General features: G+C 37.8%; 1 protein-coding gene across 8 annotated transcripts in view; it reads right to left on the reverse strand.

The window, feature by feature from the left end:
* The window catches only part of LOC115210249 (sodium/calcium exchanger 3), a 132969-nt gene extending 120995 nt beyond the window's left edge, over positions 1-11974 (reverse strand). For 6 of the 8 annotated variants that reach the window (XM_029778726.2, XM_029778728.2, XM_029778724.2 and 3 more), the window contains exon 1: positions 11617-11974. The gene's annotated coding sequence lies outside the window, so the exon portion shown is untranslated. The remainder of the gene's footprint in view (positions 1-11616) is intronic. The other 2 variants (XM_029778729.2, XM_036502514.1) reach the window with 1 other exon arrangement.
* Positions 11975-21594: the final 9620 nt, after the last annotated feature.

The raw sequence follows: 21594 nt of genomic DNA on the forward strand, positions 1-21594 counted from the left end.
TGTGAGCGAACCTTGTGTATGATAGACTTAACTCTTTCGTTACCAACCCAGCTGAAACCAGCTCTGGCTCTGTAGTACAAATGTCTTGTTTTCATAAGTTTTGAATTAAAATCTTCCACCAAACCTTAGTTACAACTTATGTTCCTAACAATAGCTGAATGATAACTAAGTTATTTTACTAAATTCTTTGTTATATTTAAAGTAATTGAGAGAAATACAGAGCATCTCAAAATAAATACAGTAACGAAAGGGTTTATCCACAACCTGGTTTGAAACTACTACCTGGGCCTTCAAGTGACTTTAGCAGAGTGCACTTTGTAACAAGCATTCAAGCTAGGTTGCCAACCAGTGGATAACTCTTTAGGTTATAACATTTATAAGCCTATCCCATCCAAACTAAATTAGCAAAAAGACAGATGTAAAAATTTGTGATAATAACCAAGTGTTAATTATTTAATCTAAGAAATAAAGTCTAATCAAAAAATGATAACACTTGAAAAGAACTGGAAGGTAAAAATTTGTATTGTTGCCAACATCAAATTAAATCCGGTGTTGACAAATCAAATGACATCAAACTTGGGGAATTGCTGCATATTGTTATTAAGAAGGAAACTAAATGTGACATATTTAGTTTTGTACCTCATAGTTCTGGATTTTAAAAATGTCAGAATCAACTTTAGAGATTATTAAGTGCCAGTAATATACTGATATTGACTTAATGAGATATACTGTAAGCTGTGCAACCAAAACCCATGTTCAGTAAATACTACTTTTACTAAATGCACAACTTGCAACCAATGGAGAAAATACTGTGATTTTGGCAAGACGAAGGAATCTCTATGCAGTCACCTCAGCCCCAAGGAAACAGCAGCAAAATGTGGAGGAGAATGACTCAGAAGTTCTTAAGCACAGGGCTTAGGAAGTGTAAGACGGTATGAGTGATGAGAGAAAGGATTTAGGTAAAGAGCAGATGATAATAACGAAGAAAAAGGTAGTGGTGGGGATTCTATAAAGCCTGATATTTCAAATTTGAAAGTAAAATATTTGAAATAATTTTAACTACAATGATGGGAGGGGTTATATAATTCATTCCTGTTTTGTTTGGTTGAAACAGGGCCTAGTAGTGGCCAAGAAACTAAACCTCAATACTGTGACCTGAGAACACAGAAATATGTTTTGTGGGTGGAAGTTTTAGAAAGAATGACAATCTAAAAATAGGTTTTATTTTATCTGGCAGGAGCATTTAAATAGTAGTTATGCTTCACATAAAAGAATAAAAGGATTGTTACTAATAAGCAGCATGCGTGTATGTAATTTGACTAACAATTTAAATAAACCACAATACATTTACCATAGTTTATTGCTCATTTTCTCCCCTAATTAATTAGCATTCTTTTTCCATACTTTGAAAGTTTTTGGTGATGAATAAATATTATGGTTGAGTAAAACTAGAGGAGAGAAATAATCTTTGCTAGCATTTTTGATAGCAGATTTGTTTCTTATGTTTTATCCCTGCTTAGCATACAATGAGTAATCACTTATAACTGGAGCATTATTTTACAGCTGGATACCCTTCCTGTTGTTAAAACTTCTTTTCAAGTCTTCAAATGTGCAGGGTTACTACAATCTCTTGACAGGAAAACATAAATAAACATCATGCTCAGCTCAGTACCAAATGCAAGCATTCATACAGATGCACACATGCATCCACCTACTTCCTCCCACACAAACACATACGTGTGTGTGTATGCACATCCATGTATATCATTACATGATGCATCAGGCGATATGATATGCTTGAGAAGACCTGTTGAGTCAAGTAAAACCAATATTGTAGCTGTGGCCAGTGCCCCCTGACTGGCTCCTGTGCTGGTGGTATGTAAAAAAGCACCAACTGAACATGGCCAATGCCAGTACCTCCAAGAATGGCTCCCATGCTGGTGGCACATAAAAAGCACCATCCAAGCGTGGTAAGTGCCAGGTCTACCAGACTGCCTCCCAAGCTGGTGACATAAAAAGCACCATCCAAAAGTGGCTGATACCAAAAACCCCTGACTGGCCCCCATGCCAGTGGCATGTAAAAAGCACTATCTGAACGTGATTGATGCCAGGCCCGCCTGACTAGCTCCTGTGCTGGTGGCATGTAAAAAGCATTCACTACACTCTCAGAGTGGTTGGCATTAGGAAGGGCATCCAGCTGTAGAAACATTGCCAGATCAGACTGGAGCCCGGTGCAGCTACTGGCTCGCCAAACCTCAGTCAAACCGTCCAACCCATGCCAGCATGGAAAACAGACGTTAACTGATGATGATGATGTGTTTTGTTCAGTTTCTGCCTTCCAAATTCATTGACAAGGTATTGATCAGTCCTGGGCTTGCAGTAGAAAACATTTGCCCAAGCTTCCACACAGTGAGACTGAATTTGAAACCGTATGATTGCAAAGTGAAATTCATAACCAACCAGCCATGCCCATGTCTTCAAATGACTTAATTAAATTGTTATTTTACTGTATAAGAAATCTGGGTGAATGTGAATCTGTTTGAATATGAATTGACATGTCAATAAGCAGCAAAATCTCTTAAAATATTACATACAAGCAATAAGTAAAGATAAGATTGTTATATCAAAAATAAACTGATTGAATGCTTAGTTGTGATCAGCTATTTAAGAGCTGACCAGATAGCGCAACAGTAACAACAAACATGCATAGAAGTATCTGAGAAAGGGGAGACACAGACAGAGATGTGATACAGCAGATCTAATCAATCTATAACAGAAAAGAAAATGCTGAAACAATGATGATGAAAAAGATGAGTTTAGTATATTTGTAGTTTAAAATTAAAGAACTGCTACTTACATGAATCTTCAAATTTATAACACAGAGAAAAGAAGGAAGGAACGATTTTACAAGTGTTTCCCCCAGTGGTATAAAGCTGAATAAATAAGTTCTATGTGATAATCAACTTACCACAATATCTGCCTGGTTACTGATTGATTATATCGATACAAGGGGTATTGATTGCTAACATAGGCACAAGGTAAGAATTATTAATTGTTAACAGAGGCACAAGGAAAAGTGTATTGATGGCTAACATAGATATGAAAAGATGCGTATTGATGACTAACACAGGCACAAAGAGAAGTGTACTGATGAGGTAGGAAGTATTGATTGCTAATAGAGGCACAAGGTAAGGAAGGATTGATTGCTGACATAGGCACAAAGTAAGGAAGGATTGATTGCTAATAGAAGCATAAGGAAAGGAATACTGATTGTCAGCATCAGTAAAAATGTTGTGACGTAAATAATTCATGAGGATAAAACAGTAAATGGGCTGACAAATAAAATAACACATGAAATAGTTATGGAATTTCCCTTCATATACGTCATATCAGAACTAAACAGTATCTTGCTTGAGTTTAAGATCAATTCAATTGATCTAAGATTAGATCTAAGTAGGAATACTCATCATCATCATTTAACGTCCGCTTTCCATGCTAGCAGGGGTGGACGATTTGACTGAGGTCTGGCGAACCAGATGGCTGCACCAGAGTCCAATCTGATGTGGCAGAGTTTCAAAGCTGGATGCCCTTCCTAACGCCAACCACTCCAAGAGAGTAGTGGCTGCTTTTATGTGCCACCGGCACGAGGGCCAGTCTGGCGGTACTGGCAACGGCCACACTCAAATGGTGCTTTTTATGTGCCACCTGCACAGGAGTCAGTCCAGCGGTACTGGCAATGACCTCGCTCAAATGTTTTTTCACATGCCACCAGCACAAGTGCCAGTTAGGCGACGCGGGATATAGGAATTCTGAAAATTAGTTAAAGAATATTTTTATGTGATTTCAATTCTTTAAAATCAAGTTGAGCAGTTATAAAAACCCTGGATTTGGGGAAAACTTTAGTGTTTGCGGGATGTAACTAAACTCCACAACACTCTCCTTTGAGACATTGGTTATTTTTTATGCCATGTCTATGAAAAATCCGGGGTTTTTATAACTGCTCAACTTGACTTTAAAGAATTGAAATCACATAAAAATATTCTTTAACTAATTTTCAGAATTCCTATATGAGCAGCTATTTCAACCAATGGAAAAACGACAATCATATTTCTTCGGCAATATGACATTACACCATATTGCCAGCTACCACAAATTGGCGGTACTATTTGAAAATGGCTACACACTACACTGTCAGGCCCTGCTGCTGGTATCAGGGGTTGTATGTATATAAAGCATAATCTATGGTTTATTAACATCCTCCATATTTTGCTGGACTACATGTCCACTTGACACTTCAGTTGAACCATTAGTGATAACCTCACTACCAACCTTTGATAACATATAAACCTTAACCCCTTCAGACCACTGCATTCATCACTAATCTTTAATTTCTTTATTTTTAGGACAACTGCAAATCATCTTAATCCTTTTGTTACCAACCCAGCTGAAACCAGCTCTGGCTGTAAGTACAAATGTCTTGTTTTCATAAGTTTTGAATTAAAATCTTTCACCAAACCTTAGCCACAATTTATGTTCCTAAAACTAGCTGAATGATAATTAAATTATTTTACTAAATTCTTTGTTATATTTAAAATTAATTGAAAGAAACACAGAGCATCTCAAAATAAATACGGTAATGAAAGGGTTAACTATGCTTCAACATAGTCAAACGGAGTCAACACCAATTCTGATCCAGCCTGCAGCACCATTGTTAAGTGGCAAATTATATACAAAGATTATATCAAAATAACAGTTCAACAATATTTATATATTAGATACAATAGAATGGATTACCTAATGTTCAATACAACATGTACAGCAAATGATTCTGATTGCCGTAAGTTAAGGTGAACTTCCACTTATCAATCCGTAATCTGTATATCATTGATTGTTCTTCTGTGTATCTTGAGCATCTGCACATGCATACACACACACACACACATATATATATATATATATCAGAAGACGAGTACATGCACACTATCAGTTCTGTATTTCTCTATAATACCTTCACAACAAGGAGTATTAATTGTTAACAAAAGCATAAGGAAAGGAATATGGATTGCTAGCATAGGAACAGGAAAAAGAGTATTGATTGTTAACATACACTGACATGGACAGCCAAGTCAGCACCCCGGGTAATATACAGTAAAAACATATCGCATGAAGAATCACAAAACTCACAAAATGCAGGAGGCTATTTTCATTGATAAATGTACCAGACAATTCAGTTTACACACACTCATCCTCAACTATATAATTTGTAATACAAATTGTGTTTCCTGTAGTTTTTTACTAATGACAAGCCCACTGGTAAATACATAGCTGGTACCCTCTAATCAGTACTACTAATATAGGAAAGAAAGGAGTATCAACTGCCTACATAAGTACAAGAGAAAGCGTATTGATTTCACATGTTAGTACAAAGAGTATTGATTGTGCATGCCGGCAGAATGAGTATTGATCTCATGCACATGAGCAAGGCTTCAGGATTTGCAGGAGAAAGGAGAATTTGTGATGTTTATCTCTTTCCCTAAAGACTTAGTATAAGAGTTATGAAATATATTGACATCAACCAAGAAAGAAAATCAGTTTGTGGGCTTAGCCAAAAGTTCAGTTTTATGGTGTGCACCATAACAGCAGAGGTCAAATCTTAAGGGCCATTGCTTATTTGTAAATGATAGATAAATATCTCATATAGGGTGACCTGCTGTGCTTGAGGAGACCTATTGAGTCAAGTACATCAACATCAAAATAAATATCAAATGGAAATTGTAGTTGTGATACTTGTGCCGGTGGCATGTAAAAAACACCATCCGAACGTAACCGATACCAGCGCCGCCTTGAGTTGCTTCTGTGCCGGTGGCACGTAAAAAGCACCAACTGATCATGGCCGCTGCCAGTGGCACGTAAAAAGCACCCACTACACTCACGGAGTGGTTGGCATTAGGAAGGGGATCCAGTTGTAGAAACACTGCCAGATCAGACTGGAGTCTGGTGCAGCCTCCTGGCTTCCCAGACCCCGGTCAAACCGTCCAACCCATGCTAGCACGGAAAACGGACGTTAAACGATGATGAAGTCAATTGCTAATAATTTTCTCAGTAACTATTCCAGAAATTTTGATTTTATGCTATATAAGTCAAGCAACCACCTGGAAAGACTCTCTCATTGGCTCTAGGCTGAAAGGGTGTGGCATCCAGTCACACAGTCTCTTTTTTGCAATATATGACCTCATTCCATTTGTAGTTATAGATGATACGTGAATATGCAGTGTAATACTTGAAATAGATTTGGTCTCAAAATCAAAGATATGGTATTTGCACACGTAACCATTCTGCTTCTAAAAAAGTTACTTTCCATGTAAAAGTTGCCCAGGAAGAGTTATCAACTGCCTACAAGGACCCCTGGAATTGACAGCTTTTTACCTAGGTAACCTACTTAGCAGAAGTAGTGGGTGTTCAAAAAAGCATAGAATAAGAACAGGGTAGAAAAAGTTCAGGGAGATATTATCTCCTCTGGCAACAAAAGGACTCCCTTTCTGAGTGAAGGGTTGATTATTTGATGCCTGTGTACAAAATACTATACTGCATGGCAGCAAAGTAGAGACACCGAAAGTGGGTGATATAAAAGGGCTGGAAATAAATGATGTGAGCATCATCTGCTGGATGTGTAACGTTGCTGTGCAGGAACAATGGAGTACAAATGAGCTTTGGATGAAAGAGGACTCAGTAGTAGAGCACAAGAAAGAAGACTGTATTGGTACAGATGTGATGTGTATGAAGGATGAGAACTTCCAAGTGGAAGGAGTTTGTGGAAGAAGAAGACCAAGAAAGATGTGGGAAGAAGTGGAGAGGACAAGAAACTGCAATAGATAGCAGGAAGCTATGGTGGAGAAAACAAAGACACGTCCAACACATGCAAACATAGAAAAATAGATATATGATACGAACTGTGATTGCTTTGAGTTTAAATTAGGCAGATATAAAATAATCGATTAACCTACCAGACCACTAATCTATGAAAAGTTTTGTTTATAAACTAAGATCAATTCCAAATTAGTCCAACCACAATTATTCTAGTTTTTATTGTAATACAAGTCATGTTTGGTCACACTGTCTACAAACTAAATATAAATGGGATGAGATCATATATTGCAGAGAAAAGAATGTGTGGTTAGATGCCACACCCTTCAACTAAGAGTCAATGAAGGAGCCTCTAGGTAACTGCTTGGGCTCCAAGAAATAGCAACCAAATCGACCTCAACACACATTAGATAATAATGCTCTTTTACTCTTTTACTTGTTTCAGTCATTTGACTGTGGCCATGCTGGAGCACCGCCTTTTAGTCGAGCAAATCGACCTCAGGACTTATTCTTTGTAGGCCTAGTACTTATTCTATCAGTCTCTTTTGCTGAACTGCTAATTGACGGGGACGTAAACACACCAGCATCGGTTGTCAAGCGATGTTGGGGGAACAAACACAGACACACAAACATATATACACACACACACACACATATATATACGACAGGCTTCTTTCAGTTTCCGTTCACCAAATCCACTCACAAGGCTTTGGTCAGCCCGAAGCTATAGTAGAAGACACTTGCCCAAGGTGCCATGCAGTGGGACTGAACCCAGAACCACGTAGTTTGAAAGCAAGCTATTTACCACACAGCCACTCCTACACCTATAAATATTTTCCTATGGCCAGACATGTTTATGAAAGATGATATACCAGTGGTTCTCAACTAGAGCCCATGACACCTTGAGGTCCATATGAGATTTTGGAGGGTCCACACAAGCAAAAATAGTAAATTGGATCCACGAGAAAATGTTTTAGATGTATTTATTGCAAGAAACAGGCTTCTTTCTCTGATATTCCACATAGCTCTGCCTATACAAGTGAATATGTAATAAATAAAGTAGGAATTTTGAAAGAAGTCTCCATAGAACTAGTTTTTAGACATTGAATGGCAATAGGGGTCCACCAGAGTAAAATAGTAATCAAAGTGGTCCATAGAAAAAAAGTGGTTGAGAACCACCAGTTTATATGATGGTGATTTGAGGGAGATTTCACTATCATTTCTTGCAGGACAAATGACCGCACAGAGGTCATACAACCATTACATGACATCGAGACAAGGGTGCACACACATAACCAACAGACTTCACACAGGGTTTTGATCAACCCAGGGCTATAATAGAAGACACTTACTCAAAGTATTGCACATGGAAAGCAAGCTTCTTAACCACATAACACTTTCACCTTTATACTTTCTTTGTGTACAAAAGTTAGCATTTAAAATGAGATCTAAATGCAAACTTCTATGAACAAAGACGTAGGTTATGGTTGATTAAATCATAAATATGTTTAGATCCTGTGGTGAAAAGTCAAGGAGTAACATACATTCAACAAATTTTGCTTACAAAATTTTAGCTGATCTGAGGCCACAGTAGAGATATTTTGCCCAAAATACCACATGATGGTTGCAAATTTTGGCACAAAGCCAGCAATTTCAAGGGAGGGCTCAACTGGTATTTATTTTATTGACCCTGAAAGAATGAAAGGCAAAGTTGACTTCTGTGGAATTTCAAGGTACCATATGATGGAATCTAAGCATCACCTGGTCACAAAGCAAACTTCTAAACTACAACCACAGGAAAGTCTCTGCATGGTCGATCGCTCAGCTAGAAATAGCAGCCAAATTTCCTTCAAACTGTATACTCTACTGCTGTAAAAATAATAAAGAAACACATTACATGATGTAATCCTTAATATCCAGAATCTGGATAAATATGGTGTAATCAATGCCAGTACACCTTTGATCAAGTAGCTGTACGAATGGTCAACAGACTTAATTCCCACTGGTCCATTCCACCTAACTACATTCAGTACTACATTGTTACAAGCAGTAAGAAAACTACATAATTAACCCCTGTACTTTAGGCACAAGGCCTGAAATTTTGGTGTAGGAAGCTAGTCGATTAGATCAATTTCAGTGATCGACTGGTACTTATTTTATCGATCCCAAAGGGTGAAAGGTGAAGTCGATCTTGATGAAATTTAAATGCAGAAATGCCGCTAAGCATTTTGTTCGGCGTGCTAACGAGTCTGCCGGCTAGCAGCCTGATACAGAACTGCATAATTAATGGGCAGCTTGCAGAACAGATTTATAGAACTCAGCTCTTCCAGGAGTGTAGAAATGGTTTGTTACAGGACGATTTACCATTGTTGCAAAGGTTATGTAGCATCTTTACTATCCGTCTTTAACACATGTAACTACATGTCTATAAAGGTGCCACTGACAAGTCATTCAAAATGCTAGAAATAACAACATCCTACTGGTTTAGAAATGGGCACATTGGATAATGATGTCAAAGTTTACTAATCTAGACGAATAAATAAATAAATAAATAAATAAATAAATAACGATACTGCCATGGCTGGGACGGCATTTGATTATAAGCTTGTGTCTAGTCTACGACGGTTGAAATGTAGCTAAACATTGCATACCTACATAAATATTTATTGTATATATTTCCACAGGTGAATGTTGCACATGAAGCAATGCAGAGCAGCTTAAACTAAATGCACGAACACCAACACATAATTCAACCCTGCAATAAATATAGTACAAGATCCAACCACATTTCATGTATGCAAAATATATTTTACCGTATGTGCCAACTCATACCTGCAGACTTCCACATCACCAGTAGACATGCATCTTTCTGCACACAGACGCAAGCAACACATATGCATAACTTAAACCACCAGAACACACACACACCCTCCCATACCAATATATGTGCTGGCATATGTTGAGATACTGATGCTATATCGCTATCTAATAACACTAATATACATAATACTTTATGTGATATTTGAAATCTTATATCAAAACGAGAAGAAAAAAATTTGCTGTATATCCATAAATGTACATTTTTTTTTTGTATCGCTTGTAGAATCGTACAGCATCAACTATTAGAGTACATTTTATTTTATTCTACATGATATTGGAATTCCTTTTGCATGCAAACGCCAGCAGGCAACGAACTTTAGAGAAGCGTTTTTAAAAATCGATAGTGAAATGTTTAGAACTTCAAGTGTCCTAAGTGGAAGCTAGTTGCTGTTTATTCCTGTCATTTATTTTTACTGTGTCCCCTAAACGTAATTTAAAGCCTCCCCTTTATTCTTTTTGCCGGCATTAACTTATGGCTCAAGCTCCCGTCTAACTACTACTACTACTACTAGCAGTATCCTAATCAACTTGTAAATAAGTACATTACGCTGCTGATACTACAATTTATTTTATTCATTTATTATTTTTTTCCTTTCCCCGTTCATTCTCTTGCTTCGAATTTCTCTCTCTCTCTCCCTCTTTCGCTCAAGTAAAAACATGGGCAACGCCCATTATTATTTGTAGGAAAACAAGGATCGACAGGATTTAAGTATTTGTATTATTTGACGGAGACGACTCAATATTGGGTAGCGCCAGTCGAATATGATGGCAATAGTGATGATAGTGTCAAAACACAGTTATATTAAAAGACAAATAAAATATGCTATAGTACAATAGAAAATATAATAAACAACAAATGAAAATTATTATTACGGCTTTTCATCTTTTGTTGAAAAGAATAAGAAGGCTAAACTCGCTTCAAATAATCAATCGGGATTGACATGTTCTATCGCGTTAACTAACTGTATATATGATACTCTAGAACCGGCTTTATATTTGTTTACATGGATTTACCAAACGCGTTATATTTTCAGTCCAGTTCCTGCATTCTAAGCACTTTTTACAAGACTGTTTAACTTTTTTTTAAAAGAAAATTGCTATAACAAACACTACAATCAGTCCGTAGAAGTTTCGGCTACTCTGTTGTATGTAATTACATCAAATAATAATTTAATTGCCGAACAACAGTTTGTGTAGATAACATCGGTTTCTTTTGAAGTAATTTTTGTAGAAGAAAATATATCTTATAATTGATTAAATAGAATCCACCACCAACCGCCGCGTACATGACTGGCAGTTACTTTTTTTTCTTCAATGGAAATAGTAAGAAAAGAAAAAATTATAAAGAAGCGTCTACTCCGAAGCCCGATCAAATGCATCAAATCCGAGTCCAGGTATTCATGTTGACAAACATTTGCATTTCTAGGTATATCTGAATATTCGGAGTGGTGATTATTATATTGTTTATATGCGAATAGCAAAAGAGAATTTGTGGTTTTTAATATAAATAATAGTAATGTGGGACTGAATAAAAATATAATGTCCAGATAATATTAAATGCAGCGTATTGATTCTATCTTTTTTTCTTTTTTCATGTTGAATATGTGAGTCATCTGTGCTTATTTTAAATCTGACGGGATTGTGTTGCGAAAAAAATGGACAAGTGGCGCGCAAAGTATAGTTTAAAGATCATGTTTTCGGTGTTTAAACTTCGAAGTTACAAAAAAAAACAAGAAAACAGAAAGTGTAAATGAATTAATTCAGAGGAAAATTAAACTTAGTGATAATTTGTTTTAAATGCAAAATAAAAATAAAAATTTTTTTTAAAGGAACGAAAAAAGAAAGAAATTAATCGATAAATGAATCACTTACTCAGTACATGCAAGTTCCCGGGACTATTTGTGGAGTGCAAACTACTAAAACGGACTTCTCCACTAGTTTCTGATGTTCAGAGAGAAAATAAGTGTGTAGAAGCAAGAACAAGCGGTCTTGCTCCTTATTTACTCTCTGCTTTACAAGCTACTGTCAGTCTGTCTTGGAATTTTCAAACATCTGGCAAAGTGCAGCTACGTAAAAAGAAGGAAGAGGGTGAAAGAAAGAAAGAAAAATGCAAAAGGGGATAGACAAATAGAGGATGAGTAAATGTTGTCAAGCAACGTGTGGTGTGGAAACACCACGCAACTGTCAAAAGAAGTTGCTGGTTTGCTAGTGCCACTTGTTGCTTAGTAGTTAGTGACCTCCCACTACCAAAATCCACAATTACTTACATATTTAATTTGACACGCCCGCAGGATCGGAACCCCCGCTACCGACTTTATTATTTTTTTCAGTAGCAAATATCAAATAAATAATTTTTACCACATCACAGATATAATTAACAATGATTTTGATTTATTTTGACGCATCCATTATACAAAACAAAATTCTATTTAGTATATATTTGCTTTTCCTTGCAACAGTCATTTTATTTATTTATTTATTTTTTACATTGTACTGTTTTTAGTTTTTGCGAAATCCTTTTTTATTTTTGCATTTTGCTTTTACAAGAAATAATGTAGAAAATATGGCTGGTATTTGTTGAAATGTTACACGAGGCTAAAAATATCCATTAAATTGAAATAATAGGAAAATGTAAATATTTCGTGAATATCTCTTCGGTTATCTATTTAATTTGTTTGCTATTCATCGGATATTTATCATTTGTAATTCTTCTACTATATAAATTAGCTATTGCCTGCATGAAATTAATTATATTTTAGAAAATTACAAATTAAGCGATTAAAAAAAAAAATGCTTGAAGTTGCCGGCATTTTACTTGCAGATAATCTTATAAATTAAAACGCAAGAAATTTTACAGAAACTCTCTTCCTTTCGATGGTTTTAATTATTATATTTTATTTTCATATCAAGAGATACCCACCCAAGGCTTAAGAGTGAATGACACTCATGAGTCATTGGTGGGGGTGGATGTACTTTTAGCATCAGAAATAATGTTACAATATTGTTGGTGAGTTCCATAAGTAAGCGGGGCATCTCTGAAAAATTTTAGTCGTTATATAGTATATATATATCGAGGATGAATCACTCTCTTTCCAGGCGAAAAACCAATAAGAGGATCTAAGCTCTGTTTAATTAGCTTACCACAAGTAAAACAATACTCATGCTGACTACAACACTGTGCTTTCCCCTCTAATGGTACCATCCAACGAGGGAGCGTCTATGCATTCGTTCGACCGACTAGAAATAGCAGCCAAATCATCTTCATAGCACATCATTCTGTCCTACAAATGATTCTGTAGTCCAAAATACACTGTCTCAAAAAATGGGTTGGGGTGGCGACTGATATATCTTTCAGCACAGATCTGCTAGGTTAGCGTGGACATGATATTAATAAAACAACCCCTCATAACAGATATTTGCAACTAAGTGTACTGCATCAGCATCTGAGCACTGTACACAATTATTATTATTATTAAAACTAAGTGTATTGAGGCTAAACACGACGCAAGCCACTGACAAGATTCGAACCGCTGATCTTTTGGTCGTTAGTTGAACAACCTTTCCATTCGCCCAGCTGTTGCTTTTATTTATTTTTTTCTTACAGTCTGAAGCGAGCGGCCGACAAACTTACAAGCTCGTGGACTCATTTCATCCGGTCTACTGACTTTATCGAATAGGAGTAGTTGTTGCACGCTAAATTCTTTTTTTCTTTAGCTATCTTTAGTTAGCAAACAATAGAATCCAGTATCGAACAAGAGAATAAAAGTTTAGTTTCTGTTCTAGCTTCAAATAAATCAATGAAACTAAGCTTTTTTTTCCCCCCCTTTAGAGTGACTGCTTCATATGTTAAAAAAGAAATGTTGTCCCGAATGCCACATTTTAAAAAGTAAATGTTCTCCCTCAAAAATGATTTACCTCTTTATTGCATGCTACTGTACATGGCTCATTTCAATTTCTACGTTATTAAATCTGCGACAATTCTTTCGTCACAAGTGACGTTTAATATTTTAAAAACTTTTTTGATACCAAACTACCTGAGACCGTACTTGGTTCTATAATGAAATCTTCCCGTTTTAAAGTGATCCAAAGATCTTGCATCAAAGTTCGTGTTAATTATATACCAAAATTCATTACTCTGAAAATTAATAGAAACAAAAGCAACATATTTCAATGAAACTCTGGTAGTAGAAGTAGTTATTTCCAGATTTGTCTCATGGTTTCAGTTTTTATTTGCTTCGATCCGCAAGACATAAAAGCGTATGTAGTGCTGGCGCATGGCTCAGTGGTTAGAGCGTTGAGCTTACGATCGTGAGGTTGTGAGCTCGAATCCCGGACCGGGCAAGACACTTTATTTCACATTGCTCCAGTTCACTCAGCTGTAGAAATGAGTTGCGATGTCACTGGTGCCAAGCTGTATCGGCTGCTGCCCTTCCCTTGGATAACAACGGTGGCGTGGAGAGGGGAGGCCGTATGCATGGGCGACTACTGGTCTTCCATAAGCCACCTTGCCCAGACTTGTGACTAGGAAGATAACTTTCTAGGTGCAATGCCAAGGTCAATGTCATGACCGAAGGGGGTCCCGACCATCTCCAGTTTAGCGATCCCTGGTCTACAGTTCTCAAATACAAAATAATGAATGAAACAAGACAGCTTTATTGGAACACCAATTATATGTTCTAAGGCACAGAAAGCAGGTTAATTATAAGTATTCAGGCGATATGTTACGAATTCAGAATCGTATCTTAAAGGTCAATGGATCAGAAATGCAAATCCGGAGTCTCTGTTCCACACTTGAACCTCAATTAGCTTTTCCTTTCGTGACTAGCTTGAGTCTGGCTTAATTTTATGTTGTTGACAACAAATAAACTTTGTGTTTCAACGAGCCTCTTTCTCTACCTAAAGATAGGTCTCCATTAAATCGATGCTAAACTAACAGTGAATTCGCAAACCGTTTGTATTAACAAGAGTACCAATACATCGTGGATAAATCCGTTAATCTTTAAGTATATATATATTTTTCTTTTGGTTGTTGGTCTGGAGAAAGGGGCAGTGCCCATAGTCTTTGCAGACCTTCCTATACGCGTGAGATTGATGTTAATGTTCGTATCAACCATTATAAGCGGACACCGTCTGGATATATATATGAGTAGGGAGGAAATTACAGAGGACTGGCGTTCTGAGAAGGAACAGCTGGAAGAAGTGAATAGGGGACCTAGGTGGATTGGACACAACAAGGTTGATGAGGAGGAGGAGAGGACGAGTCGGTCGAGAATGACTGAATTGAAGTAGTACGAATCGAACCAACTCCAATGTGCAAAAGTCGTTTTAGTAGCTGCAGAAAATGGTGAGCGTACCTGTGGGTTAGGGGCTGGAGCTTGTCCGGCAGTAAATTTATACCAATCAATCAAGTAGTCCTTCTCTGGATGCTGTTCATGATATCTATGCATGCAGAGGCAAACCTCGTCCCAGAAGTGAGAGCAATACTCCAGTGTGAGCCTTGTATGAACTTTGTAAAGTATCAATAATTATTGGAGGATGGAATATTTTCAGACCCCAAAGAGAAGGGACAGTCATTGGGTTGCAGTGTTAGTTATGCTACGAATGTACATCCGCCAGGAGATATCCAATGATTGGAGCCATTCTGAGGGCACTTGTTGAATGCCGCCAATGATTAAAATTATGACTTTGTTCCCTTAATATGACTAACGTTTGTATTTTTGTGCTCTTAGAAGAGACAAAATTTGCATATCCCCACCAGAGAATGCTTCCGAAGCCTCTGTTCATGGAGTCAGTGGGTGTTACGTACGTGTTGTTGGGAATTCGAGAAGATAATGCCTGTTAGGGAGAAATGAAGGATAGTGTCATCTTCGTAAGAGTAAGTGTTGTTGGTGTGGTAGCAAGTAAGTCATTGATGTTCAGACAGAAAAGGGTAGAAGGTAAAACTTAATAGAATGTAGGACAGAAAGAGTTCTGTCAGCACAAACGGCAGTAGGACGATCTAACTGGAAGTTACTGATGTAAGTATTAAGAAGTGGATGGAGCCCATGGGCAGAAGGTTTCGATCGGAGATTTACATGTCAAATACAGTCGAAAGCTTTGCTTAGTCAAAGATGACACCATTACACACACCAGATTCTTCAAAGGACCACTGGTAGGTGACAGAGAAAAGTAAGAGGCAGTGAATTTGACTTAGCAGGTGCTGTACTTATTGTTATTACGGAGGGAGGGACAGACAGACAATGGGAGAAACAGAGAGAGACACACACACACAGAGGGGAAAAAGAAAGACAGATTCCTTCCCAATGTGTCAAACAATAACAACGTAAAGGTACTTATTAAAATGTATAAAAAAAAAGGTGTGTATAACTAACCATGAGGCCTAATTTCGCAACTTGACATATGGATTTAACGAGCCAATGAGAGAGTATCTTCGCTATCGTTCGCCTGTTAGAGATAGCAGCCAATTTCTGTCAAACGCACCATACTGCCTAAGAACAAGAATTGACATAAATAACTCACTAAACAATGTAATATGTAGGAAATTAAAAAGATGTTCATATAGATTACAACAGCAACAGATAATATAAAATCTTTCATTTTATTTTCTACGGATCGTCAGAAAATATACCTCTTCAGATCATATTGGTAGAATAATGCAACGAATACAACAGAAATTATATAGTATGTGGTTATAAATACAGATTTGCGATAAGACAGAATTTAAATGTAGTAAATATAATAGATTTAAATTTACCAAAAATAAATATTCAATTCTCATATACAGGTTGTGGGACAGAAAAGTTCCTGGCTCTGGGTAAAGGAAAATACAGGAGGAGGATCAGTTATGATTTTATTCAACATATTCCCCTCTCAAATTCAGACACCTATTGCAGCAGTCCTTCAATTTTTCTAAGCCCTGTAAAAGAACTCAGAAGGTTGTGCCTCCAACCAGGTCCTTCGCGATGCCCTTAAAGCTAGGAACTTTTCAGCACACCAGGTCATTCTAAGACGTAACAATACGTGGAATGTTGGCAATTTTTTCTCCTCCTTCTTCCTTTTCTTCTCGGAAGCTTTCACCTCCCTTATTTGGTCTGGTCCACGGTTCATTTCCTATGCCCGTGACACTTCTTCAACCAAGAGGAGGTGAAAGCTTCAGTGAAGAAGTTCTTCGCATAGAATGACAAGAACTGGTTTCAGCGTGGAAGCAAAGAACTGGCAGAAAGGTGGTTTCGGCGGTGCTGCACGATGGCTTCTACTTTGAATGCTAGACTGCTTTTGTCGTAACTTGGCGTATAAAACAAATAACTTACCAAAATATTGCAAAACTTTTGACTCAACACAATGCATTTGCACGTCACATGCCCTCTCGTTTCACAAGCGACATCAGTTCAACATTTACATCAGTAATGGAATGTGACATAGGTAATGCTGAGTCGTAATATAACACCCACAAACAATTTATTTTAACACTAACGAGAATTTGGTGTCAATGATGTCTTTCATATTATAACCACTAGACTATCTCTCTTATAAATAATAACATCCCCAATTAATACTAATTTTTCTCTTTCTATTTGACTCTGTCTTTCTAAAAGTTACAAGCACAAAATGTTTTCACTTTCCTAACTATTATTTGTACTGCTGATGTCTCAGAATTATTTGATATTTGAACTATTCTCAATATTTAACATCTGTTTGGCAGTATACATGTGTACTGCATTTGGTTCACGGGTATGCCGCGAATTTTTTTTTTTCAAAAGGGTCATAGAATGTCGAAATATTTAGAAAATTTCAGTGCCTTAAAATTCAGTGCACCAGCTCATGTGTATTCTTTGCGGCATGTGTCTATATTTTAAAACAATGTCAATATTCGATTTTTATGCAAGAATGGGGACGAGCTGACAGAATCGGTACCGTGCCGGACAAAATGCTTAGCGGCATTTCGTCCGGCTCTTTACATTCTGAGTTCAAATACCGCCGAGGTTGACTTTGCCTTTTATCCTTTCGGGGTATATAAAATAAGTACCAGTTGAGCACTGGGATAGATATATTCAACTTCCCTCCCCTCAAAAATGCTGGCCTTGTGCCAAAATTAGAAAGGATTTTTATGCAACAGAACTTTTAGAAAGTTGTTGGTGTGCCGCAACACTTTTAATTCTTCATTCAGTTGGCGTGGATCGAAAACGGTTGAAAATTGTTGCTCTATTCAATAATTTGTTCGATAGGTCTCCGCTAAGTTACAATAAGACTAAGTTTCTAGTGCGGATCACTAACAAGGATGAAACATGCCGAATTTGTCTCTTGTATTTGCCGAGAAAGAAATGTTACCTATTAACGTTATTTTTCTTTCACCGTATATTCGCTTATACTTTAGATTTTGTATGGTCTAAACCAAAAGCTCGGGTCTAAGATTCTCGCAAACTTCAGGGTAAAAGACGGCATTTCAGAAAATGTGAAAAAGTCAGGAAATTTATACTCTATTAAAATCACCTTTTAGAAAAATATATATATATATATATATATATATATATATATATTATTTATTCTTTTAAGCACACTTAAAATCGCATCTGTTGATTTAAGAGATTACGAACAAAATCTTTCACTTATAATGACACGCTTGCATAATTTTGGATTCAGCTCTTGTCAGACACATCTGCAAATTGTTATCTCTTATGATAATCATTGGTAAAGCCATGAATGAGAAGCAGAAACAAAGAAGTGACTGAATTTTATATTCACAATTGTGACTGATTTCGCTGTTCACAGCTTTAAATTTTTCATTTGCATTTGCATTTTATGCACCGAGTAAAAAGTTAATGCTTTTAATTCAATTTGTTCTGCATATGATTCAGCACTGTATGTGATTCTGAGTAGTCTGATTCCATTAGGTATGGCTTATAGGTGCAGTCATGGCTGTATGGTTAAGAGCATATTTTGCCACTACGTGGTTTGGGGTTCAGTCCCACCGCGCGGTACCTTGTGCAATTGTCTTCTAGTATAGTGTCGGGTTGATCAATGCTTTACAAAGTAAATTTGGTTCATGGAAACTGTGTAGAAGCTCGTATGTGTGCGCACGTTTTTGCGTCTGTGTCTGTCCTATTAACACTTGACAACCGGTGCTGGTATGTTTACGTCCCCATAAATCAAGGGTTCGGCAAAAGAGACCGGTAGAATAGCTACCAAATTAAAAACTGGTACTCGGGTCGATTTGTTCGATTAAAACCGTTCAAGGCGGTGCCCCAGCATGGCCGCAGTTCAAAGGCTGAAACAAGCAAAAGATTGTATTATGTATGTATTGGAGCACTCCGTCGGTTACGACGACGAGGGTACCAGCTGATACGATCAACGGAACAGCCTACTCGTAAAAATAACGTGCAAGTGACTGAGCAATCCACAGACACGCGTACCCCTAACGTAGTTCACAGGCAGATTCAGCGTGACAGAGAGTGTGACAAGGCCGGCCCTTTGAAATACAGGTACAACTCATTATTGCCAGCTGAGTGGACTGGAGCAACGTGAAATAAAGTGTCTTGAAGGCGGCGAGCTGGCAGAAACGTTAGCAGGCCGAGCGAAATGCGTAGCCGTATTTCGTCTGCCGTTACGAGGGGCGTTCAATAAGTAATGCCCCTGACCCACTTGCAGTTGTTTGATCTAGCTGAAATGTTGCATGTGCACTTATTTATACCTCTATAGATTAAGTGGCGAATTACAGCTCTGAACTAATTGTGGTTTCTGATTTACAGGTGTTTGAACTGAGTCAAGTGTGAAATGGAGCCTGTTGAGTGTCGAGCAGTGATCCGGTTTTTGTATTTGAAAGGGCGTACACCACGGGAGACTTTTGATGAAATGAAAGTAACTTATGGTGATGATGCCCCATCATATGACCTTGTAAAACGCTGGCATTGTGAATTCAAACATAGTCGGAACTCTGTGGAAACAGCTCCCAGATCTGGTCGCCCCCTTCTGCCGTTGATGAGACGTCTGTCCGTCAAGTTGAGGCTGCCATTTTGGAAGGTCAACGCATAACTATTCGCCAAATAGCCCATAAGGTCAAGATTAGTACCGGGTCTGTGGAAACTATCATTCATGACCATTTGCATATGCAAAAGGTGTCTGCCAGATGGATTTCTAGGTTGCTCACACCTTTCCAGAAGCAAGAACGTGTTGAGTGCTCGAGGATGAATTTGGAGATGTGCCAAGAAGATGAGTCAAAATTTTTCAAAAGACTGATCACTCAGGATAAAACCTGGGTCCATCACTATGATCCATAGACCAAAGCCCAGTCAATGCAGTGAAAGCACCGTGACTCACTTCCTCCAAAGAAGGCAAGGGTGCAGCCCTCCGCTGACAAGGTTATGCTCACAGTCTTCTGGGACCAGGACGGAGTAGTGATGACAGATTTCCTGGCAAAGGGTACCACAATTACAGGAGCCTATTATGCTTCACTTTTGAGGAAATTAAGAGAAGCTATCAAAATCAAGAGGCGGGGCAAGATCAGCAAAGGCATCCTCCTCCTGCAAGACAACGCTCCGGTCCACAACTCGCGTGTCGCCAGCTCAGAAGCACAGGCGTGCAGCTATGAACTCCTCCCCTTGCACCCTCTGATTTTCACCTCTTCCCAGCCATGAAGTTGATTTTGAAAGGAAAGCGTTTCCCAGATGATGCAACCTTGATTTCTGAAGTCACGTCGTGGTTGGAGGACCAAGCTGGGGTCTTCTACAAAAACGGTCTCCAGAGCTGTATAAAACGATGGGAGAAATGCATAACTCTGGGTAGTTCCTATGTAGGAAAAGACTAATAACTGTGCCAAGTGTCGTTGCTCTACTGCTATGGGAAGTGGGTCAGGGGCATTACTTATTGAACGCCCCTCGTACGTTCTGAGTTCAAATTCCGCCGAGATCGATTTTGCCTTTCATCCTTTCGGGGTCGATAAATTAAGTACCAGTTACGCACTGGGGTCGATGTAATCGACTTAATCCGTTTGTCTGTCCTTGTTTGTCCTCTGTGTTTAGCCCTTTGTTGGTAGTAAAGAAATAGAAATAAAGTGTCTTGCTCAAGGACACAACGCATCGCCGGGAATCGAACTCACGACCTTACAGTCTTGTGCCGAATGCTCTAACCACTGAACCACGCGCCCTCACTTCATGTATTAGTCGTTAGGAAATCAACTTCTTCGAATGTGACATTACTTTTGAAGGGTTGCGAAAATTAAACATTTACTGGAGCTGCAGGGGACATGAAAGGTTAGAGATTCACTCACTAAGCAATAAAAACACAAATCATAAACAACTGTAATTGAAATAGCATCATTTAACGCATTTCATAATTTATCTTATCGATGGCGTTTCAGAAGTATTTAAATTTTTAAACAATGAACCTTTCACGGCTTTATTACAATATATATATGATATTGATTTGATCATGTGGCTTTTTTAGTCCGTGGAGTAAAAAAAAACATAAGAGTCATTTCCCGAGAGAGTGGACACTATATGTATTTCATTGTTGGCCCCTTGTGGATAATAAAAAATCAACTATATGTACTTTGTTACTATCGCCGCCTTCGCTAAGGCGGAGGCATTGTTTTCAGTCGTGTTTGTAGGTTTGTCCGTGGACAAGATATCTCAAGAACCGCTGGATGGATTCGGATGAAACTTTCAAGGATGTTTGGCCTCGTGACTGGCACGAACAGATTAGATTTTGGGATCGATCTGGTACCGGATAAGTATTTCTTTATTACCCACAAGGGGCTGCACAAAGAATGGGACGAATACAAAACGTGACAAACAAACTCGGGGAACTTAAAATTACAAAAAGATGAAAAAAAATAAAAAATAAAAGAAACGAATG

Source organism: Octopus sinensis, linkage group LG4, assembly GCF_006345805.1.
Source record: "Octopus sinensis linkage group LG4, ASM634580v1, whole genome shotgun sequence".
NCBI lineage: Eukaryota > Metazoa > Mollusca > Cephalopoda > Octopoda > Octopodidae > Octopus > Octopus sinensis.